Below are 21039 nucleotides of genomic sequence, written 5' to 3' on the forward strand. Positions count from 1 at the left end.
TTTCCCAGGCTGAACAGTCCCAGATCCCTTAGTCTTTCCTCACGAGGTTTGTCCTCCAGGCCCTTAATCATTCTTGTGGCCCTTCTCTGGACTCTTTCAATAGTTTCCATGTCTTTTTGGAAGTGCGGTGCCCAGAACTTGATACAGTACTCAAGCTGGGGTCTCACCAACACCAAGTAGAGAGGAAGTATGTCTTCCTTAGCCCTACTCATGGCACATCAGCTAATGCATCCCAGCATGCTACTAGCTCTGTTGACTGCAGCATTGTACTAGCAGCTCATGTTCATTCTGTGATCAACCATAACCCCAATGTCCCTTTCAGCCATTGTGCTAGCCAGGTCATCTCCTCCTAATCTATATTCAGTTTGCTGGTTACTTCTCCCCCCTGATGAGCGCTCTGCATTTATCCGTACTGAACTGCATCCAGTTCCATGCTGCCCACCTTTCCAGCTTCTCCAGGTCCACTTCAATCCACATCCCCATAACTTAGTATCATCCACAGAATTGTCCAGTGTGTTTTCCACATCCTCATCTAAATCATTGTTAAAGATGTTGAACAGCACAGGGCCAAGAACCAAACCCTGCAGGACACCACTGGACACCTTCCTCCAAGACCATACAGACCTGTCCACTAACACTTTCTGGGTTTGACCCCTTAACCAGTTCACAACCCACCTGACTGTGGACTCTGCCGATCCACAATTCCCTAGTTTGTTTGTTTTTTTATAAGAGCATCATGGGACACCATATCAAAGGCTTTTTTAAAATCCAAGTACAGTAGAATCCCTGTTATCTGGCTCAAAGTGCTGGTTACCTGAGGCACAGGGTTTCCGGCTGGGCACGGAGCAGTGACAGCACAGAGTGGTGAGTGGCAGTGGCGGCCACCACATGCGAGCTTCCCCTCTTCTCCCTCCCCTACCTCCTTCTCCAAGCAGCAGGAGGTCAAGCAGCGCAATGCTGTGTGCATCCTGCCGCTTTCAGCAGCACAGCAGGAGGCAAAACAGTGTGGCACAGCACCAAAATTCCAGTTAATAAGATATTCCAGTTGGTGAAGTACCAGATAACAGATTTTACTGTATATGACATGAACCACGTCTCCCACGTCTAAGTGGTGCATTGCTTGATCATAGAAGGAGACGAGGTTGGTTAGACACTACCTGCCTACAATGAAACCAGAATATTTCCAAAGTTTATGTAGACATACAAAGTGATACTGAAGCTTTATTCATTTCTTTTAAAGACTTTTACATTGGTGTGGCCTCCAAGCTCTAGTTCCTCAGCTGTAGGACAAGGTAACATTTAGTCTAAATTAAATAAATCAAGAAAGCCACAGTAGAACAAAGGTGATGAGAGAGAGTGCCTTGCAAAGTCTGTTCCTTTTTAACAGTGTCTGTTTTACTGCAGACAGTTGCAGCATCTCTGGCATGCCTTGTGTTTTTCATAGAGATGGAAAAGCCTTATCCTACCATCACGTCCATGATCCAAGTGGGACAAACTGTTGATCAAACCTGAATATCTATAACTGAAGCCTGAAGTAGCTTTGTTACTTAAAATTGCCAATAGCTTGAATTAAGAGTGAGACCTTAAAAAGGAGATAAGGCAAAATGCTGTGTTTATTTGTTACATGAAGCAGATACATAAGTCTGGACACACCAGTCATACAAACAGACATACACAAGCAAACATACAGACAAAACCACTCCAGTAAGACGTTATAGTTACCAGCAGATGTTTCTCAATATTAGCACTGGATGGCCGGGTCTAGGCTTATTGAGGATATGAGCAGGGGTATACAGGCATGCATGCCCATGCTCCATGAGGTTACAGAGAGTGGATTCCCCATCTTGGCTTGTCTGCATCTCACTTTTATAGGGATTTCAAGTCTTTGTTCAGCATTGCGGGTTTTCCATGCTCAGTTTTTAATTAGAAGTTGTTTCTTCTGGTTATCTCAACTTGAGGTTATTCTAGTAAAGTTGGTTATCTCCGCCTTGAAGCATGACGTAGTCGGTATCCCTTCCTTAAAGCATTGTGTAGTCGGTATCTTTGCCTTTAAAGCATTGTGTAGTTCAAATGGCAGGATATGCAAAGTTCCTTCTTACTATCTTCTTTGCACCTGATCACATACGAGTTCTTCAGCCAACCATTAATTAGTCTAATTAGTTTACTGTCTGGTAAGTTATACATTGGCACCTTGTTGCTTATACAGTCAATTAAATCTTCTGTTTTTATGAAATAGTTACCATTATTTCACCATGCACCCTCTCACACAGACACTCACATACACAGGGCATACAAAGTTCATCTATTCATGTCAAGCAGGAAACAGGCACAAAATGGAGTTTTAGTTGTTCATACAAATATCGAGGTTGAGCAATTCAATGCTATTATCATTTAAACATAATAACTAATATGCAGAAATTCATACTACACCTTAGTGGCAGTTATTCCTATTATTCTAGTTTTTGACAAGTTCTTTTTTCAAGGGAGGCCTAAAGCTTTAAAGGAAAAATGAGAATTTTCTGGCTTAAACTGTTTCTTGAGAACCAGTCAATAAATTATCTTCCGGCAGTTTATAGTTACATCTTGTTCCCTAACTAGGGGATCAGGTTTTGAAGAAGGAAGGGAAAAAAGAAAGAAAAGGGAGGAACCTGAGAGGAAATGTTGAATGTCAGACTTTTTGTTAAAACTGTCTAAGTACACTTAAGCATGAAGGAGTTCATGTATGCCTCAAAATAAGTGGGTTAGCACCATTCACCTCAAAATGCAGCTTCCGATTGACTCAATTAAAAAGTGCTTTTGTCAGCTGGCAGCAGTGTTAAGAAAGAACAGGAAATAATGTGCTGAATGCCATTCTAATCATTTGGCTCCCTGTATTTGAGGTTGTGTTATCTGTGAAACAGAGGGGCAAAGAGCATTTTTGTGAACAGGGCTATCTTTGTATATGGAACCTACAAAACCAGATTCTAGTGGGTGCAGCTGTGCTGTAAGCACTGAAACTGTAGGCACATTAATTTATTTTGCTTTTCCTTACTATACAGTGTCATTTGAGAATTCTGGCTTAATGCAACCTTAGCATTGCCTTCAAAGTCTCAAGCTCAGCTTTATTTATTGATGTACTCTCATCTTTTGATTTTTTGGGGGCGGTGATAGCATATTGGGGAGTGTGTGAGAGAGAAGGCCTGAGTTGGCAGACTTGGCAGCAAAGAATGAATGATGTAGGTTTATAAGCAACATCAACATTTCATTAATGGGAAAAGCATACTGTAACTAAAATGTGTACTAGTTTGCATAAAGACATTTTTAATTTGAGATTTTAATAGTAGTTGCCTTTGTCTGACTTTCTGATCTTTAGACCTGGGTGGTCTTCTCTCCTGTATACTCTTGCAAATTTTGAGTATTTATTTCCTTCATGCAGAAACACAAAGCTAGACTTTTAAGTCTTAAACAGAAATTAAGAAAGCGTTTCACTTTAATAGAGCTTTTAAGTTGTCCATTTGAATTTTTAATGTGATGTTTAGATGCTGCTGGCGAAGCTGATTAAGCCACTATTCTTCAGTAAATCCACCTGCCTTATTTCTAGCTTGTAAAAATGAGCTAGTGTGTTTGCATATCAGATCAATAGAATTCATGTTAATCATTTGAGTATTAAATTGTTAAATGTGTTAACTGCTATGTAAATTGAATGTTTAAGACCTGAAGGGGAGGATTCCAGGAGCAGGCCATTTACCTGGTGGTGGTTGAATATTGCAGTGGTGGGTTTCCTTCCAAACGAAGGAAGAAAGATGGAGGGGCATAAAGATTTTTTTTTAACCTCTGACGTGACTTAAAATGTTTGCTTCTGAAAATGGGCATCAGCATTTTGATTGTTAGCCCTCATCTCATGGTCTAGAGAATCTGTGCTTTTTGCTCCTAAAGAGTTTTTTGCCAATTGCAATATGATGCACAAGGATTATGCTGGTGTGACATTTCTTATTACAGACTGAGGTGGTGATTTGGTTTTTAAATTTTGGAATCATGAGAATGTGAACCAAATTCAAATTTCTTTTGTCATCTCTATATGGGCAGTGTGTGATAATTCCATGCTTCAGACTTTGCCAGTGGAGGTCAAGAAGAGCACCTCCCTCACTTTGCTTCTTTTAGCTCTTGTTTCTTGTCTTCCCTGTTTGCCCTTTCTCTGAAGCATTGGATATTGGCCATGGCTAGAGGTGGGAGTTTAAAGTTTGGCTAGGTTATATAGGTGCTCTTCATGGTACTTTTAGGAACGTCTCATGTGCCTGGCTAGTGTTTTTACTTGTGAACTAATCCCTATTTTGGGAATTAGGAAGGGTTGCCCATTCCCTTCTCCCACTCAGATTAGAAAATACCATTGTTGTACATCTACCCTTTTAAGATGGGGCCCAGTCTCTTTCATAGGATTATCTGACAAATTCCCTATAATTACAGTTGCAAGGACTGGTAGCGTCCTTGTTGTACCAGGTCTTCATCTCTGGCACTCTGTTGATTTTTTTTTTTTTTTTTTTTTTTTAACTGGGATTTTGTGGCTGTGACATCTGAGAGGGTATAAAGCGGGCATTCGTGTCTACCTTTTGGACAAGTGGTTGCCTCTCAATGCAAGGGACTTGTCTCAGTGGCCTTGGAGCTTCCTTTGCAGTCCTGTATTAACAAAAAAAAGGGGAGGAGGGAGGGACTAAGTGGTTAATTATGACAATTTCATAGAATCATAGAAAATTAGAGTTGGAAGGGACCTCAGAAGGTCATCTCATCTAACCCCCTCCTCAAAGCAGGACCATCCCGAACTATGAAACTCTACCTAAGGCTTTGTCTAGCTAGGTCTTAAAAACCTCCAAAGATGGAGATTCTACAACCTCTCCAGGTAACCTGTTCCAGTGCTTTACTACCCTCCTAATGATAGGGTTTTTCCTTGTGTCTAACCTAAACTTTTCTTGCTGCAATTTGAGACCACTGCTGCTTGTTCTATCATCTGCCGCCACTGAAAACAGTCTAGCTCCATCCTTTTTGTAAGCACGCTTCAGGTAGTTGAAGGCTGCTATTAAATCCCCCCCCCCCCCCCCTTCCAGTCTTATAGTTTCATAGTAGCTAGGGTCAGGAGGGACCTTAACAGATCATCTAGCATGACCCCCTGCCACAGGCAGGAATGAATGCTGGGTTCACAAGACCCCAGACAAGTGATCATCCAACCTCCTCTTGAATTTGCCCAAGGTAGGGGCGAGGACCACATCCCTGGGAAGTTGGTTCCAGATTTTGGCCACCCTAACTGTAAAATATTGCCTTCTGATCTCTATCCTAAACCTGTTCTCCATCAGCATATTACCATTGTTCCTTGTGACCCCAGGTGGTGCTGGGGAGAAAAGGGCTCTGCCTATTTGCTGTTGATCTCCCCTGATGAGCTTCTAGGCAGCCACCAGGTCTCCCCTCAGCCTCCTCTTGCTGAGGCTGCACAGGTTCATGTCCCTCAATCTCTCCTCATAGGGCCTGTCGTGCTGCCCCCTCACCAAGCGGGTGGTCCTCCTCTGAACCCTCTCCAGGCTTGCCACATCCCTTTTGAAGTGCGACGCCCAGTACTGGACGCAGTACTCCAACTGCAGCCTGACCAAAGTCGCATAGAGGGGGAGTATCACCTCTCTGGACCGGCTTGAGATGCATCTTTGGATGTATGACAAGGTATGCCTGGCCTTGCTGGCTGCAGTCTGGCATTGGCAGCTCATGTTCATCTTGGAGTCAATAATGACTCCAAGATCCCATTCCGCCTCTGTGCTTTCAAGAAGGGAACTCCCCAGCCTGTATGTATACTGTGAATTCCTTCTCCCAAGGTGTAGCACCCTGCATTTATCTATGTGGAACCCCATCCTATTCTCATCTGCCCACTTCTGTAGTGTGTCTAAATCCATTTGTAGCCTCTCTCTCCCTTCAAGTGTGTCCACCTTGCCCCACATCTTAGTGTCATCAGCAAACTTGGACCTCGTCAAGTTGCTGATGAAGATGTTAAACAGTGAGGGCCCGAGGACCAAGCCCTGGGGTACCCCACTGCTCACATCTCGCCAAATTGTGTACAACACATCCACCACTACTCTCTGGGTGTGCCCCATCAGCCATTTTTTTTACCCATCCAACTGTGTAGGCATCAATGCCTTCTCTTCTCCAGACTAAATAAGCCTAGTTCCTCAGCCTCTCCTCAGAAGCCACATGCCCCAGCCCCCTAACCATTTTCATTGCCCTCCACTGGGCTCTCACCAATTTGTCTACACCCCTTCTGTAGTGGGGGACCCAAAACTGGACACAGTACTCCAGATGTGGCCTCAACAGTGCTGAATAGAGGGAAGGAATCACTTCCCTCAATCTGCTGGCAGTGCCCCCACTAATGTAGGCCAATATGTTGTTTGCCTTTTTTGTAACAAAGGCACAGTATTATCTCATTCATCTGATTGTCTACTGTAACCCCCAGGTCCTTCTCTGCACAGCTGCTGCTTAGCCAGTCAGTCCCCAGCCTGTACTGGTGCATGGAATTGTTTGATCCTGAGTGGAGGACTTTGCAGTTGTCCCTATTGAACTTCATGGTTAAGTACAGACAGTCAAAAAGCCCTAGGTTGAATCAATTCAATATTTACACCTTGGTCTAAGCTGCATAGATTGAACCAATAAGCATGTCAACAGACATTCTCTTTTGATTCTGGAAATACAGCCACATGCCTGCAGTGGCCCAGGCCAGAATCCAAGGGGTACTAGAGAACACCCCTCTGCCTGGCTGGAGCAGATAGCTCAGGCAAGGGTAACCCCCTCTCCTTGTGAGGGGGTGGGGAGTTGGGGTTGCAGGTGTGCAGGCTGGGAGCGATCCGGGGCCCTTTTGTGCATGCGGGCTGTGGCCAGCAGCCCGGGCACGCGGGGTCAGAGAAAACAGGTGGCGAGCTAGAATTAGTCACGGACGCTTAGTGGTTGATTCAAGATTGTTTACTTATACCGAAGATGGTTGCGGTATAGGCTGGACAGTTTTCCAGGCACAGCTCCAATTAAATCCTCGTTTGAGGACTACGACAAGCTCGCTCTCTCCCACAGAGCTGTTGAAGCTCCGTGGGTCCGTCTCTTTTGCGCGCAGGAAGGGATACGTCTAGGAATCAATCGGCGACGGGGAGAGGCCAGAGGCTGATCAGACCTCTGTTGCCTGCTTGAAATGCGCTGGGTCTGATAGGCTCCGCAGCGCTTAGAGATCTTCACACAGCATGAAGATCCCTCCTCCTGGTGTTCGTGGAGTCTTCCAACTTGGGTGGAAACCACTCAAGCTTTTTATACGGCTAGCAAGCCAATCACTAGCCGCCACGTGTGCATAATTTCACGCAAGCCAATAATGGGGCTCGAATTCTAATACAAATGGCGGGAACTCTTTGCAACGAGCATTTCTCAGATGCAAAAGAAATGCACACTGCAAAGAAAGCTACAAATTTGGCGGGAAAATAATTTAGCAGTGCCAAAGCACACACAAAATAAAAATCACAACTTTGGGTTGTGACAGCGGGGAGGTACAAAGCATCCTGGGATGCTGCAGGACTGTGAGTTGACTTGAATCTGGAGGGGATCTAGGAGAGAAGTTCCAAAAAACTATTCAAGGTTTATCTTAAACTAGTTTTGGCCATTTTGAAAGCATTTTATGTGCACTAAGCTTCTGTTGTGTTACAGATTTGAACTGGTTCTCAGTCACTTATATCAATGTATGTGTAATTTCTGTCCCTAGCCCATATTTCTTTAGGTCCAATCCTCCTGTTTGTCAAGGTCTTTCTGAATCCTAGCTCTGCTCCCCCCCACTTTAGTGTCATTCTACAAACTTACTAAGGGTGCACTCTATCCTACCTTCCAGATCATTGATAAAAGATACTGTAAAAAAACTGGCCCAAGGACCAACCCCTGGGGCACTCAGCTTGAAATTGGCTGCCGACTAGACTTTGATTAATTGATTACTACCCTCTGAGCCTGATGATCCAGCCCGTTTTCGATCCACCTTACTGTCCTTTCATACAACCTGAACTTCCTTAGCTTGCTTGCAAGAATGTTGTGGGAGACCATATCAAAAGCCTTGCTAAAGTCAATGTATATATCATGTCCACTGCTCTTCCCACATCCACAGAGCAAGTCATGTCATCATAGAAGTCAATCAGATTGGTCAGATATGACTTGCCCTTGATGAATCCATGTTGACCATTCCTAATCGCTTTTTTCTCCTCCAAATGTTTAGAAATGGATTCCTTGAGGACCTGCTCCATGAGATTTCCAGGGACTGAGGTGAAGCTGACCGGCCTGTAGTTCCCCAGATCATAGATTCATAGATGTTAGGGTCGGAAGGGACCTCAATAGATCATCGAGTCCGACCCCCTGCATAAGCAGGAAAGAGTGCTGGGTCTAGATGACCCCAGCTAGATACTCATCTAACCTCCTCTTGAAGACCCCCAGGGTAGGGGAGAGCACCACCTCCCTTGGGAGCCCGTTCCAGACCTTGGCCACTCAAACTGTGAAGAAGTTCTTCCTAATGTCCAATCTAAATCTGCTCTCTGCTAGTTTGTGGCCATTGTTTCTTGTAACCCCCGGGGGCGCCTTGGTGAATAAATTCTCACCAATTCCCTTCTGTGCCCCCGTGATGAACTGAAAGGCAGCCACAAGGTCGCCTCTCAACCTTCTCTTGCGGAGGCTGAAAAGGTCCAGTTTCTCTAGTCTCTCCTTGTAGGGCTTGGTCTGCAGGCCCTTGACCATACGAGTTGCCCTTCTCTGGACCCTCTCCAGGTTATCCGCATCCTTCTTGAAGTGTGGCGCCCAGAATTGCATGCAGTACTCCAACTGCGGTCTGACCAGCGCCCGATAGAGGGGAAGTATCACCTCCCTGGACCTATTTGTCATGCATCTTCTGATGCACGAGAAAGTGCCATTGGCTTTTCTGATGGCTTTGTCACACTGCTGGCTCATGTTCATCTTGGAGTCCACTAGGACTCCAAGATCCCTTTCCACCTCTGTGCCACCCAGCAGGTCATTCCCTAGGCTGTAGGTGTGCTGGACATTTTTTCTCCCTAAGTGCAGCACTTTGCATTTCTCCTTGTTGAACTGCATCCTGTTGTTTTCTGCCCACTTGTCCAACCTCTCCAGGTCTGCCTGCAGGTGCTCCCTGCCCTCCGGCGTGTCCACTTCTCCCCATAGCTTTGTGTCATCTGCAAACTTGGACAGAGTACATTTGACTCCCTTGTCCAAGTCACTGATGAAGACATTAAAGAGTATCAGTCCAAGGACCGAGCCCTTCTTATCTTCCTTAAAAAAGGGTACTGTATTTGCCTTTTCCAATCATCCTGATCCTCTCCTGATTGCCATGAGTCTTCAAAAATAATAGATTGCAAAACTGCAAATTGGCCTACTCCCTCACCTGTTCTTTTGCCACTGTCAGGTACTTGCCTTCTCCCCAAATTGTGCTTCCAGGTGCAGTAGTCTGGGAGCTGACCTTGCCTGTAAAGACTGAGGTAAAAAGAACACTGAGTACTTCAGCCTTTCCTGCATCATCTGTCACTTGGTTGCCTCCCCCATCCTGTAAGGGTCCCACATTTTCCCTGATCTTCTTCTCTTTGCTGACAATGATTGTAGAAAACCACCTTCTTATCCTCTTGCCAGCTGTAACTCCAATTCTGCTTTGGTTTTCCTGATTTCATCCCTTCATGCCCAGCCAATACTCTTATACTCCTCCCTACTCATTTGTCCAAGTGTCCACTTCTTGTAAGCTTTCTTTTTGTGATTTAGCTTATTGACAAGTTCCCTGCTAAACCAAGTTGGTCTTCTGCCATACTTGCTGGTCTTCCCGTGCATCATGATGGTTTGAAGTAAAAAAACTCCACAGCAGAGCACATGTAGACACTCACCAGGCTGGCTGGGGCCCAAGAGTGCTTCAGTGCAGGGGCTGCCTGCTGGCTTGTGTCCCAGCACCCTTGTACCCCAGCCAGCTCCTCCACAGCACGTTGAGCCAGGAGGAACAGCCCTGGCCTAGCATGCTGACCCCCGGAGCTCAGGGCTGCTCCAACCCATGCTGCGGTCCCTGGGAGCACACAAAGACATGGTGATGTGCAGTAAGTACATATGTATATGTACCCACTGGGTGCATCTACACGTGCATTTTGCTGTGTAGACTAATTAGATCTGCAGTAAAGTATAACCATCTCCACATGCTCTGGTATTAGGATGCAGTAAACTAATTAATGCCACCGTAAGATAGTACTGGAGTAGTGGAGTGGAGTAATTTATGGTAGTGGAGTAATTTACTGTACTGAAATGCACATGTAAACACTGGCCACAGGCATAAATTGCACACAGTCACCACAGCCAACTGGGAGCATAGTCCACCCTTGCTCAAATTGCTGCTACTCTAGGCGCACATGTAGACGCTGTGCCCGGGAGCAGTTTACTCCATCCGGGTCAGACAGCTCTGAAGTTTATTGCTTCACATTAATTGCAGTAATTAAATACACCCACTGGTTCCCAATTTAATCTTCTTCCCCCAGGTTCTTGTCCAGCCTATCTTTGCCTTGGTTTCCTGTTCTCTTTCCATGGTCAGATACATTTTTTTTTCTCCAGCATCCTGCTTTTCATCAGACCTGTCATCCCTCCACGTGAGAAGTTTTTCAGTTTTAGTATTCCTGCCCTTCCCACTTTCAGTTTTCCTTTCCACCTTAAAAGTACCAGTCCATAGGCTTCTGTCTTATGGAATTTATATCAGGCAGCTCCCTTCCCCATGCTGCCTGGGCCAAGCTAGGGTAGAGATCCAGTGTTCAGGATAGGCAGGTTACCAATGCAGTCTGGGTCCCAAGTCCTGGTCTAGCTGTTAAATAGGCAAGAACTGCAATAGAAGGGAATAAACCCCTACCCACACCTGGCCTAGAGTATGCTTGAAGCATGTGGAGTATTCAAGGAATTTAATTGGAGCATGTGCAAAAAACAGCCTTCCTTGCCAGGAGCTCATAATATGGGCAGTTTTTCCTGGCTTCCATAAGAGAGACATTTCTGATGGAAAGGCCACTGTACTGGCAAATTGCAGGTTACTTCTCCAAAACAGGGACCCCAGGGCTTGTGAATACACACATACACGCACACACACAAAATATTATATATTTTGTATATTCACAAGCTCTATTGTGTTGGCGTAAATAATATAATATACATATGTTTTCTTCTGGCCACATTCTTAAAAAGAGCTGAGTTTAAATAAATATTATAAAGTAGGGGTGTTCAACCTGCAGCGCACAAATCAGGGAGAGGACAGGTAGCACAGCAGCAGGAAACAGAAAGCAAAGCAGCTGATTGGACAGGTAGCACAGAGTAGAGAACAGCAGAATAGCAGATTAGGGAATCAGAATGGCATTTAGGGAGGGTACAGGGCTAATTTATGGCATACCTGCCAGAAAAATTGTCCCCTCCTTCTTTAAACTGTGTACATTTTTATTGGCCTGATGCAAACATCTGGAAGGTCAGTTATAACCCCAACACTTAGTTTGGCAAAGTTATAAATAATTGAAAACAGGGTCTTGTATTGGCACATGTTAGGTAACCTTAATAGGCAGGCATGCCAGCTGTGCCAATAAATTGTCAAAGCCAGAAATCCATTCTTTGAAGCAGGATGATGGAAATTATTTCTATAGTGAAAGTGAATTCAGTTGTACATTTTTAGGAGAGGAAATAAAAATAAACATCAGTGGGGAAATAGTTTAACTTTTTTCTTCCAAATAACCTACATATTGCCAACCGTTTTGCAGATCCTGCTAAAACTCATTTGTTCTGTAACTTAGGCCTATATGTTTGTCCTCTGGTTGGTTCCCTGAAGGCTTGTGGCCTCACTGTGCTGAGTACTGCACAAACACATGGGAAGGTTAGTTATCAATTGAAGCAAATGGGATTGGAAGATAAGTTGAGGTTTCCTGAATTATGTGTCCTTTTCAGTAAAAAAACAAAACCAAAAACTCTGAAAATACAAGGAGCACACAGGAAACAATGGTGAATAAGGAGAAGCTGCTAGGGTTACTGGGGGCTGCAAAATAAAAGGCATTGAAGGAGTATAGAGACCGTGAGGGACATAGGACATTCAGTAAGAGAGATCTGAGAGAGCAATTAAAATGTGTAAAATAAACGGTATAAAAATCAAATGTAACACTCATTTGGTCAGACATGGGTTAAGAGAAATTGGGTGTGGACGTTGTTCGTTTTTTTAAAACTTTTTGTGTCTAAATGAAGATGAGTGGTTATAAATTTTGGTTCTGCATGTATTAATTGGTGTTATGATGTTTTTGGTCCTGCGTAACAGGTCTCTTGTCAGTGAATTTACAAATGGAAAATCCGAGTTTTGTCAATCAGACAAGATTTTTTTTTTAATGTACGCTGAGTGGCGCTTTGGAGCAAGGTTGCACTCTCACAGCTGCAGCCTAACAAAATCAACAAGGCTGTCTGAAGCCAGCTCCAGACTCCTCCTTGCACCAGGGGAGGCCAGCCTGCAACACAGTGCCGCAAGTGGCATGGGCAGTCTCTGTGCATTGTATGCAGCAGATCAGGGAGGGGACAGGCAGCAATGCAGAAGATAGTGCAGGAAGCATAAGGTAGAAAAGGAGATCAGGCAGGTAGCAGAAAGTGAATCAGCAAATTGGGCAGGGAGCAGAAAGTAGAGCAGCAGATTGGGCAGGGAGTGGCAAGGGATCAGAGTGGCACTCGAGGAGGGTGTGGGGCTAGTGTTTGGGGTGCCTGCCAAAAAGGATGGCCTCCCACTGACATTCATAATCATGGTTTTCTACAGCGCTCCTTCAGGTGCTGAAGACAAACTCGTTTTCTGGTTTTCTTGATCTGCCACTGATGACTTTGATAATCTACAGGATCTTCAAAAAGTCCTTGTGCACTTTTAAACTTTAATAAATTAGGTTGTAGGTATGATAGAAACAATCTGTAAACAGCATTTAAAAGCAAATTTATTAAAGTTTTAGGACAGGTAGAGTACACAATGATAGACTTCAACATAACCACCATCCATCATGATACAGTGCTCAATCTGATCTTCCAACTCCTTGAAAATGTTTCCCAGTTGCTCTTGAGTTACTGCACTAATTGCATTGGTGATCCTAGCCCTAATTTCCACCAAAGAACGTGGTTTTGACAAGTAAACTACACTTTTAGCATGTCCCCATAAAAAGAAGTCCAGCGGCGACAGGTCAGGTGAATGAGGTCAAGCAATTGGTCCACCTCTGCCTATCCATTTCTCTGGGAAAACAACATTTAGGAACTGTTGTACATTCAGAGCATAGTGGCACAGAGCTCCATCTTATTTAAGAATAAGTTCGTTATTACTTATGAAGTCCAGCATTGTGTACTCTAGTTGTCCTAAAACTTTAATACATTTGCTTTTAAATGTCATTTACAGATCATTTCTATCATACCTACAATCTAAGTTATTAAAGTTTAAAAGTGTACAAGGACTTTATGAAGACCCTGTATTTGGTCTTGTGGTTCATGTGGCCATTTTCTCTTCATCAGTTTACTGCTCAGATTCTGTTTGGAGAAGGAACCCCACCAAACAGCTTAAAGCAGGAGTGTCCATCCTTTTTGAATGTGGGGCCAGATAGCGAACTTTTTATCACCCAGTGGGCTGGCGAGCCATATTCAAAGACCTCACCGGAAGTGGTATCACATCAGGAAGTGATGTCACGTGACCTTTGACATCAATGAAGTTGCAGGAAGTGACAATGAAATGGGTCTGGAAATGTATTTTAAAATCCATATTTTGCCTACCCCTGATCTAGGCATAGCTATGCCTATGTTCTGCTATGGGTACTTCTCATGCTTCTGGGCCCCACCACCACCCTTCCCCTTTCTGCTATATGTGCCAGGGTGTTTTTAAGTCTCCCTCAGAGGTACTGGGTGTTGGTTACAACCGAGGGTAGGGACTTTGATTGGGGTGTGCCAATGCTCCTTCTGGAACCAAATCCAGAGGTTTTTCGCTAGAGGCTTATGTCCAGAAGTAGGCAACCCCTTCCATGAGTGCCAGAGCATAGCACACAAAGGCATTTTGCTTGGCATGCGTGCTTCGGGGCAGACTTCAGGGGAAGGGCCAGGGCTGTGCTGCCACAACAAGGATAGAGCCCCTCGTGGCTCCCCTGCTATCTGCCACTGGTATGCCAACATTTTACAAGTCAAGGCTGCAAAAGTCAAGCCTATGAACGGCAGGGACCCCCCCCTCCCCCCCCCCCCCACGCACACAGGTGCCAGGAGCCCACAGTCACCGGCCCGGCCCCGGGGGAGGCACTGTCTTCCAGCCCTGGCCTGGCCCGGCCTGGCCCTACCTGTGGCACCCCGGCCGAGCAGGAGGCAGCAGAGGCAGATGACGAGGGCAAGCCCGGCCGCCGTGCTGTCTCTGCGGGTCTGCCGCGCCGCACTGGGCTGGAGGGAGCCAGAGCCAGGGCTGGGCCAGGTGGCACCTTGGGGCGCAGCAAGCGCAGGTTCCGCCCAAGCCTGGGGCCGCCCCACGCAGTGCAGCCAATGCCGACAGGCCAGCGGGAGGAGGCACCTGCCCGCGCCGCTCCACTTCCGCCTCCACCAGCAACCCAGGGCCAGGCGGCTAAGCCTCGCCTGTGGGCAGGGAGTGGTGACTTCACGTGGTGCTGGGGACGGGAGGAGGTGGGCTGGGTCTGCACTGGCCAGCAGAAGTGGTGGCGGAGCAGTGTGCCGCTCGAGAGGGGATGAGCCTGGCCGGAGCGGCAGGGGCTCAGCTACATTTTCCCCCTGCCTAAGTGCAGCTGAGCCCCCTGCTGCTCCGGCTGGGCTTATCCTGTCCTGAGAGGCACATGGCTACTCCTCTTCCCACACGCACCGCATCTGCAACGTCAAGCTGACGCAGTGCGTGTGGGATCCTTGTCCCTTCCCCAGCCCTTCAGCAGCCATTAGGAAGCTGCTGAGGGGCTGGGGGAAGGACAAGGGGCGGAACGAAAATAAACAGTGTTTACTTTTGTTTCCCATCGCAGCACTGCGGGCCACAGAAAATGCCTTGGCGGGCCGCATGTTGAACAAGCCTGGCTTAAAGGGCAACTGAAACCTATTGCAGTACAAAGCTCCAGAGTATTTGATTTCTATGTTTGCTACATATTTGCTTTGCTCATATACGATCAATCTATTTTCAATTAAAATCACAGTAGTTCTGCTGGCTGTCCTGGACATATGAATTTTGAAGTATGTTCATACCCAGAATGCTCTTTCAACTGAAAATGCAGTATTTTGCATGCTGACAAATCCGTTGGATTTTTTCCAAACCTAACTTCATGTGTGCAACAAAATAGGAAATGTGAAGGGCTTCCATTCCTTTGATCTCCAGAGAAACTTTCTTTTAATAGGTATCATTTTGGGGATGCTAAGGAGACTGTGGGGAGACAGTGAATGGGAATATTTTTTAATTTTTTTCCCCCTTAATGACAGCTAGGAAATAAAGAACAAACATCAGACCTAATGAGCGAGCAAATAACACAAAACAGTGTATGCAAGAATTTGTTTGTGGGAATTGTGCAGTCAGAAAATTTTATAAAAATGTACCCATGTTGCAAAAGAAAAATAATTTCTTTTTCATCAGCTCACAAAATGCTGAACGCTGGGTTATTAAAAATCTGACTTAATTCTGCAGGAGTTTGAGTAGAAAAATGTGCTACTCTGAAGTTTAACTTTCATACTTTCTTTAAGAAGGGAGGCATTTATTTTTTTTTTTTTATTATACCCTGTCAAGATATGTAAGAAGCATGAACATATATACCCACAGACAGAATTTAGCCCTGTGTACAGATTTTCTGTTGCACAGTTACTGAAGGTAGGGGAAGACCAATTGCTCTTAGGGACCAGAAAATGTCTAGCTTGTGTCTCAATGTTTTCTAGTCTTGCTTCAGATACAGTCAGCAGTGGGGAGGACACAAAACTAACTTTATTACTAACTAAATTAATACTAATCTGATTGAGGCTTTTGTGTTCCTCTGTGATACTTTACTTTGATTAAGTAATACCCTTTTGTGAGGGAGGAGAAAATAAAGGACCATCTGATTCACAGCCTTTTCTAGGAATACTTGAGCTTCAATTAGGGTAGTTACGGTAGAGAGTAATCGAATGCATCTGTCTATTCCCACATGTAAAGTTAAAAACGGAGCAGTGCTCCATAGTGAGTCAGAGGAGAAGAACATCCCCTGTAAGAGAGGAGCTGCTCTGAAGCTACAGTTAAAACAGTTAAAAGATGGCATGACTTAAATCTGATGATATGTTTCTTTTTTTTTTATGTTGTCTATGTGAACATCCTCAGCGGTGTGTTTTGTGTAATGCTTCCCTGGCATGCAAGCAAGGAGATGATTTTTTTTTTTTCTTTTTTTAACTAAATAACTCAGAAGAGCTCATTTTTTACCATGCCAAACGGAATTAAGCGGCTTGATACTCTGGATTCTCTTCGTTCTGTTAACTCTTCCTACTGTGGCAACAGGCAGCCTGGCACCTGTAAATACTGGATCCTTGACTTAGGTATAAGTACCCATAAAGCAGTTATGTTTTCAAATCATGGGAGTTGTAGTATATCATGTTTATGGACTTGTTATTTTTTGCTCCCTTTCCTAAAAATAATCATATTGGTGGAGAATTATAAAAGGATGCTTTGTAACAAAGGGGTAGTAGATACACAATTCAGCTGTGTTACCACTGTAAAAATCTGGGAAAATGGGAGGGATCATTTGAGGAAGGACCATGAGGGAAGTGCAGGCTACGGCAGAACACTGAAGAAGTTAAGCTAGGTTTGTGAGGGTAGGGTGGGGTGGATCATAGTAGTAATAGGTAACTGATAATTGTGTTCCTCTCACTATGGTGTGGTGATTTTAGTTCTGAAAATAGGATAGGCATCAACAGGTAACATGTGCAATCTTTTCATTACAAAAACAGTGCTTAGTACAAATATCTAAAATGCTATGACCTGTGTGGCTGCAGAAATAATTACCCCACCTGCGCTAGTAACTGGAAGTTTTCTGTTTTCCTACCCACTATCTGTATGCCCCGTAAATAGACAACAAGAGCCAAGATATGTATAACTTGCTGCTCATACCCAGGCTGCTTTTGTGGATTGAATTAAAAGGAGGCAGGGGACACTTAAAAATAGACCAGAATAGCACTTAGTTTGCTGTGGACATCTGCAGACAACATGGGTTGCTAACTGAATGGCATCTCATAACTCTAGCTTACTGAAAAGTTAGGTAAGTGGACACCTATTCATCATCTAGTAATCTGATGTTTCTTGAAAGGGCCAATGGATACCAGCCTGTGTTTGGTACTTGTCATACAGAATCATGCTATCAGCGTTCTTCTGAGTAGCCTTGGTGCTAGCACCATCGTACATCCAGAAATGATGATTATTCAGCCTTTCAAGTTTCAAAATAAATGAATAACAAGTACTGAGCTTTTTCTTCTGTCAAGTTCATGTCAACAAAGTACTTTGCTGCCAACACCCTTGATAAGCTTTAGGCATTTAGCTGCCTGAGGCCACTAGTTCACTTGGCAGGATGCTCCTTCCAGGGAGACCCCAAGCATTCCATCATCTTTGCTTGTGTAGCTTCTCTTCCATCTCTGCTGAGTTCTTGTTACTGTAATGTTTGGTAAGCAGTGTACCACATGCAGTGCTTCCTGGGTCTTTATAAAGAACATGTTTGTTTAAAGGCTGAGTGTAATAAACCTAGATCAGGCAAACAATTTTGTTTCTGCCAATTGATAAATTAAGATTGGGAAGTGCATTACTTTTCAAAAGTCTTGCTGGCAAGTGTTGACTCTGCACACTGAGTTATGGTGGAGTTCTTTAGGAAATATTATTTCCACTTAAAGATATCCTGCCACTGCTGTTAAATTGATGTCAATTTGCACAAGGCATGCTTTCAACAGCCCTTAAATTATTTCATAATAAGGGAGACAGTTTGCTTTAAGATCTGTTCTGGAGTCAGCTACACCGGTAAGAGCAAGCTGCCACATATTTAAAGCTGCTCGTTTTTTAATTTTTTGTTTTTGTAACCTTGGAATTGAGTGCAATTGTAATGCAAAATATTACTAGTAGACATTTTGAGCCACAACACAGGTCTACTTACTCAGGAATGCTTTCGTAGAATGAGCGATTTGTTCCTATTCTGAACTCTCTTCTGTGTTATATTCATTCCAAATGTGTCAGCTACCTTTAAACACAGGATTCTCTATGAGGAAAGCAAATATATTTTAAAGTGGTGAATCAAAGAAGGTACAGTCTTCAAAGAAAAAAGGTAGAATGCAAATGAAAAAACCAAATACTCTTGCTTTTTCTCTAATTTAGGTTAGCAATGTAAAATGATTATGTTAGGATTTCCTATTTAAAAAAAAAATCAAGAAATACATTCTCACAGTAAACTAATCTGGTCCTGCATTAAGTAGAGAGGAGGCTGGTTGAAAACAAAACTTAATTTGGTTTAACGATTGAAGGAGAATGCAATGATTGGAGCTTTAACCTAACAATTTCATTTCTTTTTTACAATGATCCTGTTAGAAGGAATTAAAGAGCATATATATTTTGGTCCCCAAATGGATATGGATATATGTATAATTTTACATTTGGAAATAGTGGTGGGAATGAAAGCCTTATGGGTGAAACCCACGGAACAGGTCTACAAAGAAATGATTTATTCTTTAACAGTTAAGCCAAGTAGTAAGAAGGGTGGGGGGAAGGAAGATAGCTGGGCATTTTTTTGCTTGGAGGAAATTATTTTATATCACTGGATATATTTGTAACTCTGGTTATCTAACTGTACGTACAAGAATTTATATGGACCAAATTCACTTTGTTTACTTGCTTACATTTTTCAGCATCACCCAACATCAAAATAATTTGCACATCTATAAGCCCAGATAGTTGGACTGCTGCATAAATTTGGGAAAGAGCATCCCAACAAAGGGTGTCTAAGGGCTGGGTACAAAGGTGGCAGCAAGAAAAAACCAGTGTGATCTAGTTTTAATCTGATCCAGCTCTGAAATCAACCTAACTTTTGAGATCGTGGCTGGAAGCACTGCTCTCTCATTAGGAGACAGCCTTCACAGCCTTTGCTTCCTTGTGTCTAGCCCATTCTCCCCAAGAGCTAATAAAGAAGTTCATAAAAAGTCTGCTAAGATGTCTTTCCTAGCCTGATGAATTATAAATTGTCATTCACTTCTCAAAGTAAAATCTAGCCATAAAACATTGGAAGAGGTTGGGGGGGGTTGCCTCTTTAAAGGCAGCAAGGGCTAGAGGTGAAACTTTAAACAGGAAAGACTGAATTTCAGACTTGTTACTAGCATTAGAAAAGCTACACTGAGGTAGTGATTTTATCCACAAGAATCAATTGTCTCAAAAGAATACTTAAAATTGAGTGTCTGGCAGCCTTCAGGCACAGTAATTTGAAAAGCTAGGGAAGAGGCAATGGCTTTTGCTTTCTGTTGTTGCATGTGTAATTTTAATATATGGAATGCTGTCTGGTGTGGTACATGTATATTTAAACTCGCCTGCTTTGAAGACTGGCCTGGCAAAAGGGCTATGGTAATTACAGGGGCAGAGGTTTCTTAGGCCTCTACTGTGCTAGGGGTCTATGATTCGATTGCACCTGAAAGGATTAATCCCTCAGAGTACTGGCCTGTGGCCCAGCCCCAACCTGAGGCCCACTACTGTTAATGAATACAAACACCAAAAATAAGGGTTAATAAGCAATCTGTATTACAAGCCAAAAGTATCAACAATCATAACAACATGAACTAGTGAACAACCACTTAACAGAACGCTATATAGAAATATGTACAGAGAGCAACAGCAGTGGCAGCCAAGAGCACTGACATCCAGGCTGCAGGGCCTGCTGTCAGATCCCTGTCAGACAGAGGATTTCTACCATTTCCTCCACAAGTGGAGTACTTGGAGACCTCTGAAGGGAAGGGTGATACTTTACCCGGAATGAAATGAAGGTGAGTATCTCAGGTGGAATTCAGGTGCATCTTGGTGGGCTTATCCTTGTTCCTGCACACACCACTCAGCATCCACACTCCCAATCTTCCCCAGCCTCTCCAGCAGATTCAATAACCACACAAATCACTCAGGCTCTCAGCCATGACACCCAACACATACAGACACCCAGGCATACAGCCAGTCATTCATCCTCAGTCACATCTACCTGCACATACTCAGCTCACACAGCCTCTTGACGCAGACACGCACACACTGAGGCAACTGTCAAAACCCATTTTATGGTGGCCACCTCATGCAACCTGTCAATCATACTAGTGGTCCAATCACAATTCATTCATTCCAATCAATAACATTACTTTCTTGGACCAATCACGTTAAATAGTAACACACAAACTTATTAACATAATTTTCCCGCTCTGTTGTTATATAACAAGGTTTCAACTGTGCATGCCTCAGTTTTCTAAGTAGGTCATAGTGTTATCAAGGTCAGAAGTTTAGATGTTCCAGAGACTTATAACCTCTAGCCATCCTACACATGCATAATCAATTTTACAACTAGGCCAGGACTTGCACTTTTTTACAGCTTCAGCCAGGCTGCAGGAGAAGAACAAATAATTGTTTTTGACTCTGAAGAATTTCCTCCCAGGTGCTCATTGCTTGGTCAGATCTGTAGAATTTGTCCATTCAGGTTTGACCTGTTTCCTTTGTCTGTCAGAGAGTGGGGAGGAGGGCATAATTCAGCTTTGCTTTGAGAAGGAGACTACCATATGTAACAGGCTTTGAGTGATAAGAATCTTTTCCCTGAAGGTGACTTTTTCTTTTTCCTGCTAGGAACTCAGTGATGCCTAGGGTTACCAACCCTCCCAGATTTGCTGGGTGTCTACCAGAATCGGTATTGATCTCTCCCAGTGACTATTGAAAGCAAACCAGGAGATTGATATTGTGAATTAATGATATTACATCACTTTGGGGAAAAAATCTCCCGGAATAGCTTCAGTCAGAGTTAAAAAACCCTAGTAATGCCC

The 21039-nt window shown here is 44.0% G+C and overlaps 1 protein-coding gene and 1 long non-coding RNA gene across 6 annotated transcripts in view; one reads left to right on the forward strand and one right to left on the reverse strand.

The window, feature by feature from the left end:
* TRIO (trio Rho guanine nucleotide exchange factor) overlaps positions 1–21039 on the forward strand; it is a 533872-nt gene that overhangs the window by 452248 nt on the left and 60585 nt on the right. The window lies entirely within an intron of this gene.
* Positions 1552–20288, reverse strand: LOC109282325 (uncharacterized). The gene is made up of 3 exons (XR_002089278.2): positions 19998–20288; positions 18147–18248; positions 1552–4653 (listed from the first exon to the last, which is right to left on the reverse strand). It is a non-coding gene; the product is annotated as an uncharacterized LOC109282325 (long non-coding RNA).

This window comes from Alligator mississippiensis, chromosome 5 (genome assembly GCF_030867095.1).
Source record: "Alligator mississippiensis isolate rAllMis1 chromosome 5, rAllMis1, whole genome shotgun sequence".
Taxonomy (NCBI): domain Eukaryota; kingdom Metazoa; phylum Chordata; order Crocodylia; family Alligatoridae; genus Alligator; species Alligator mississippiensis.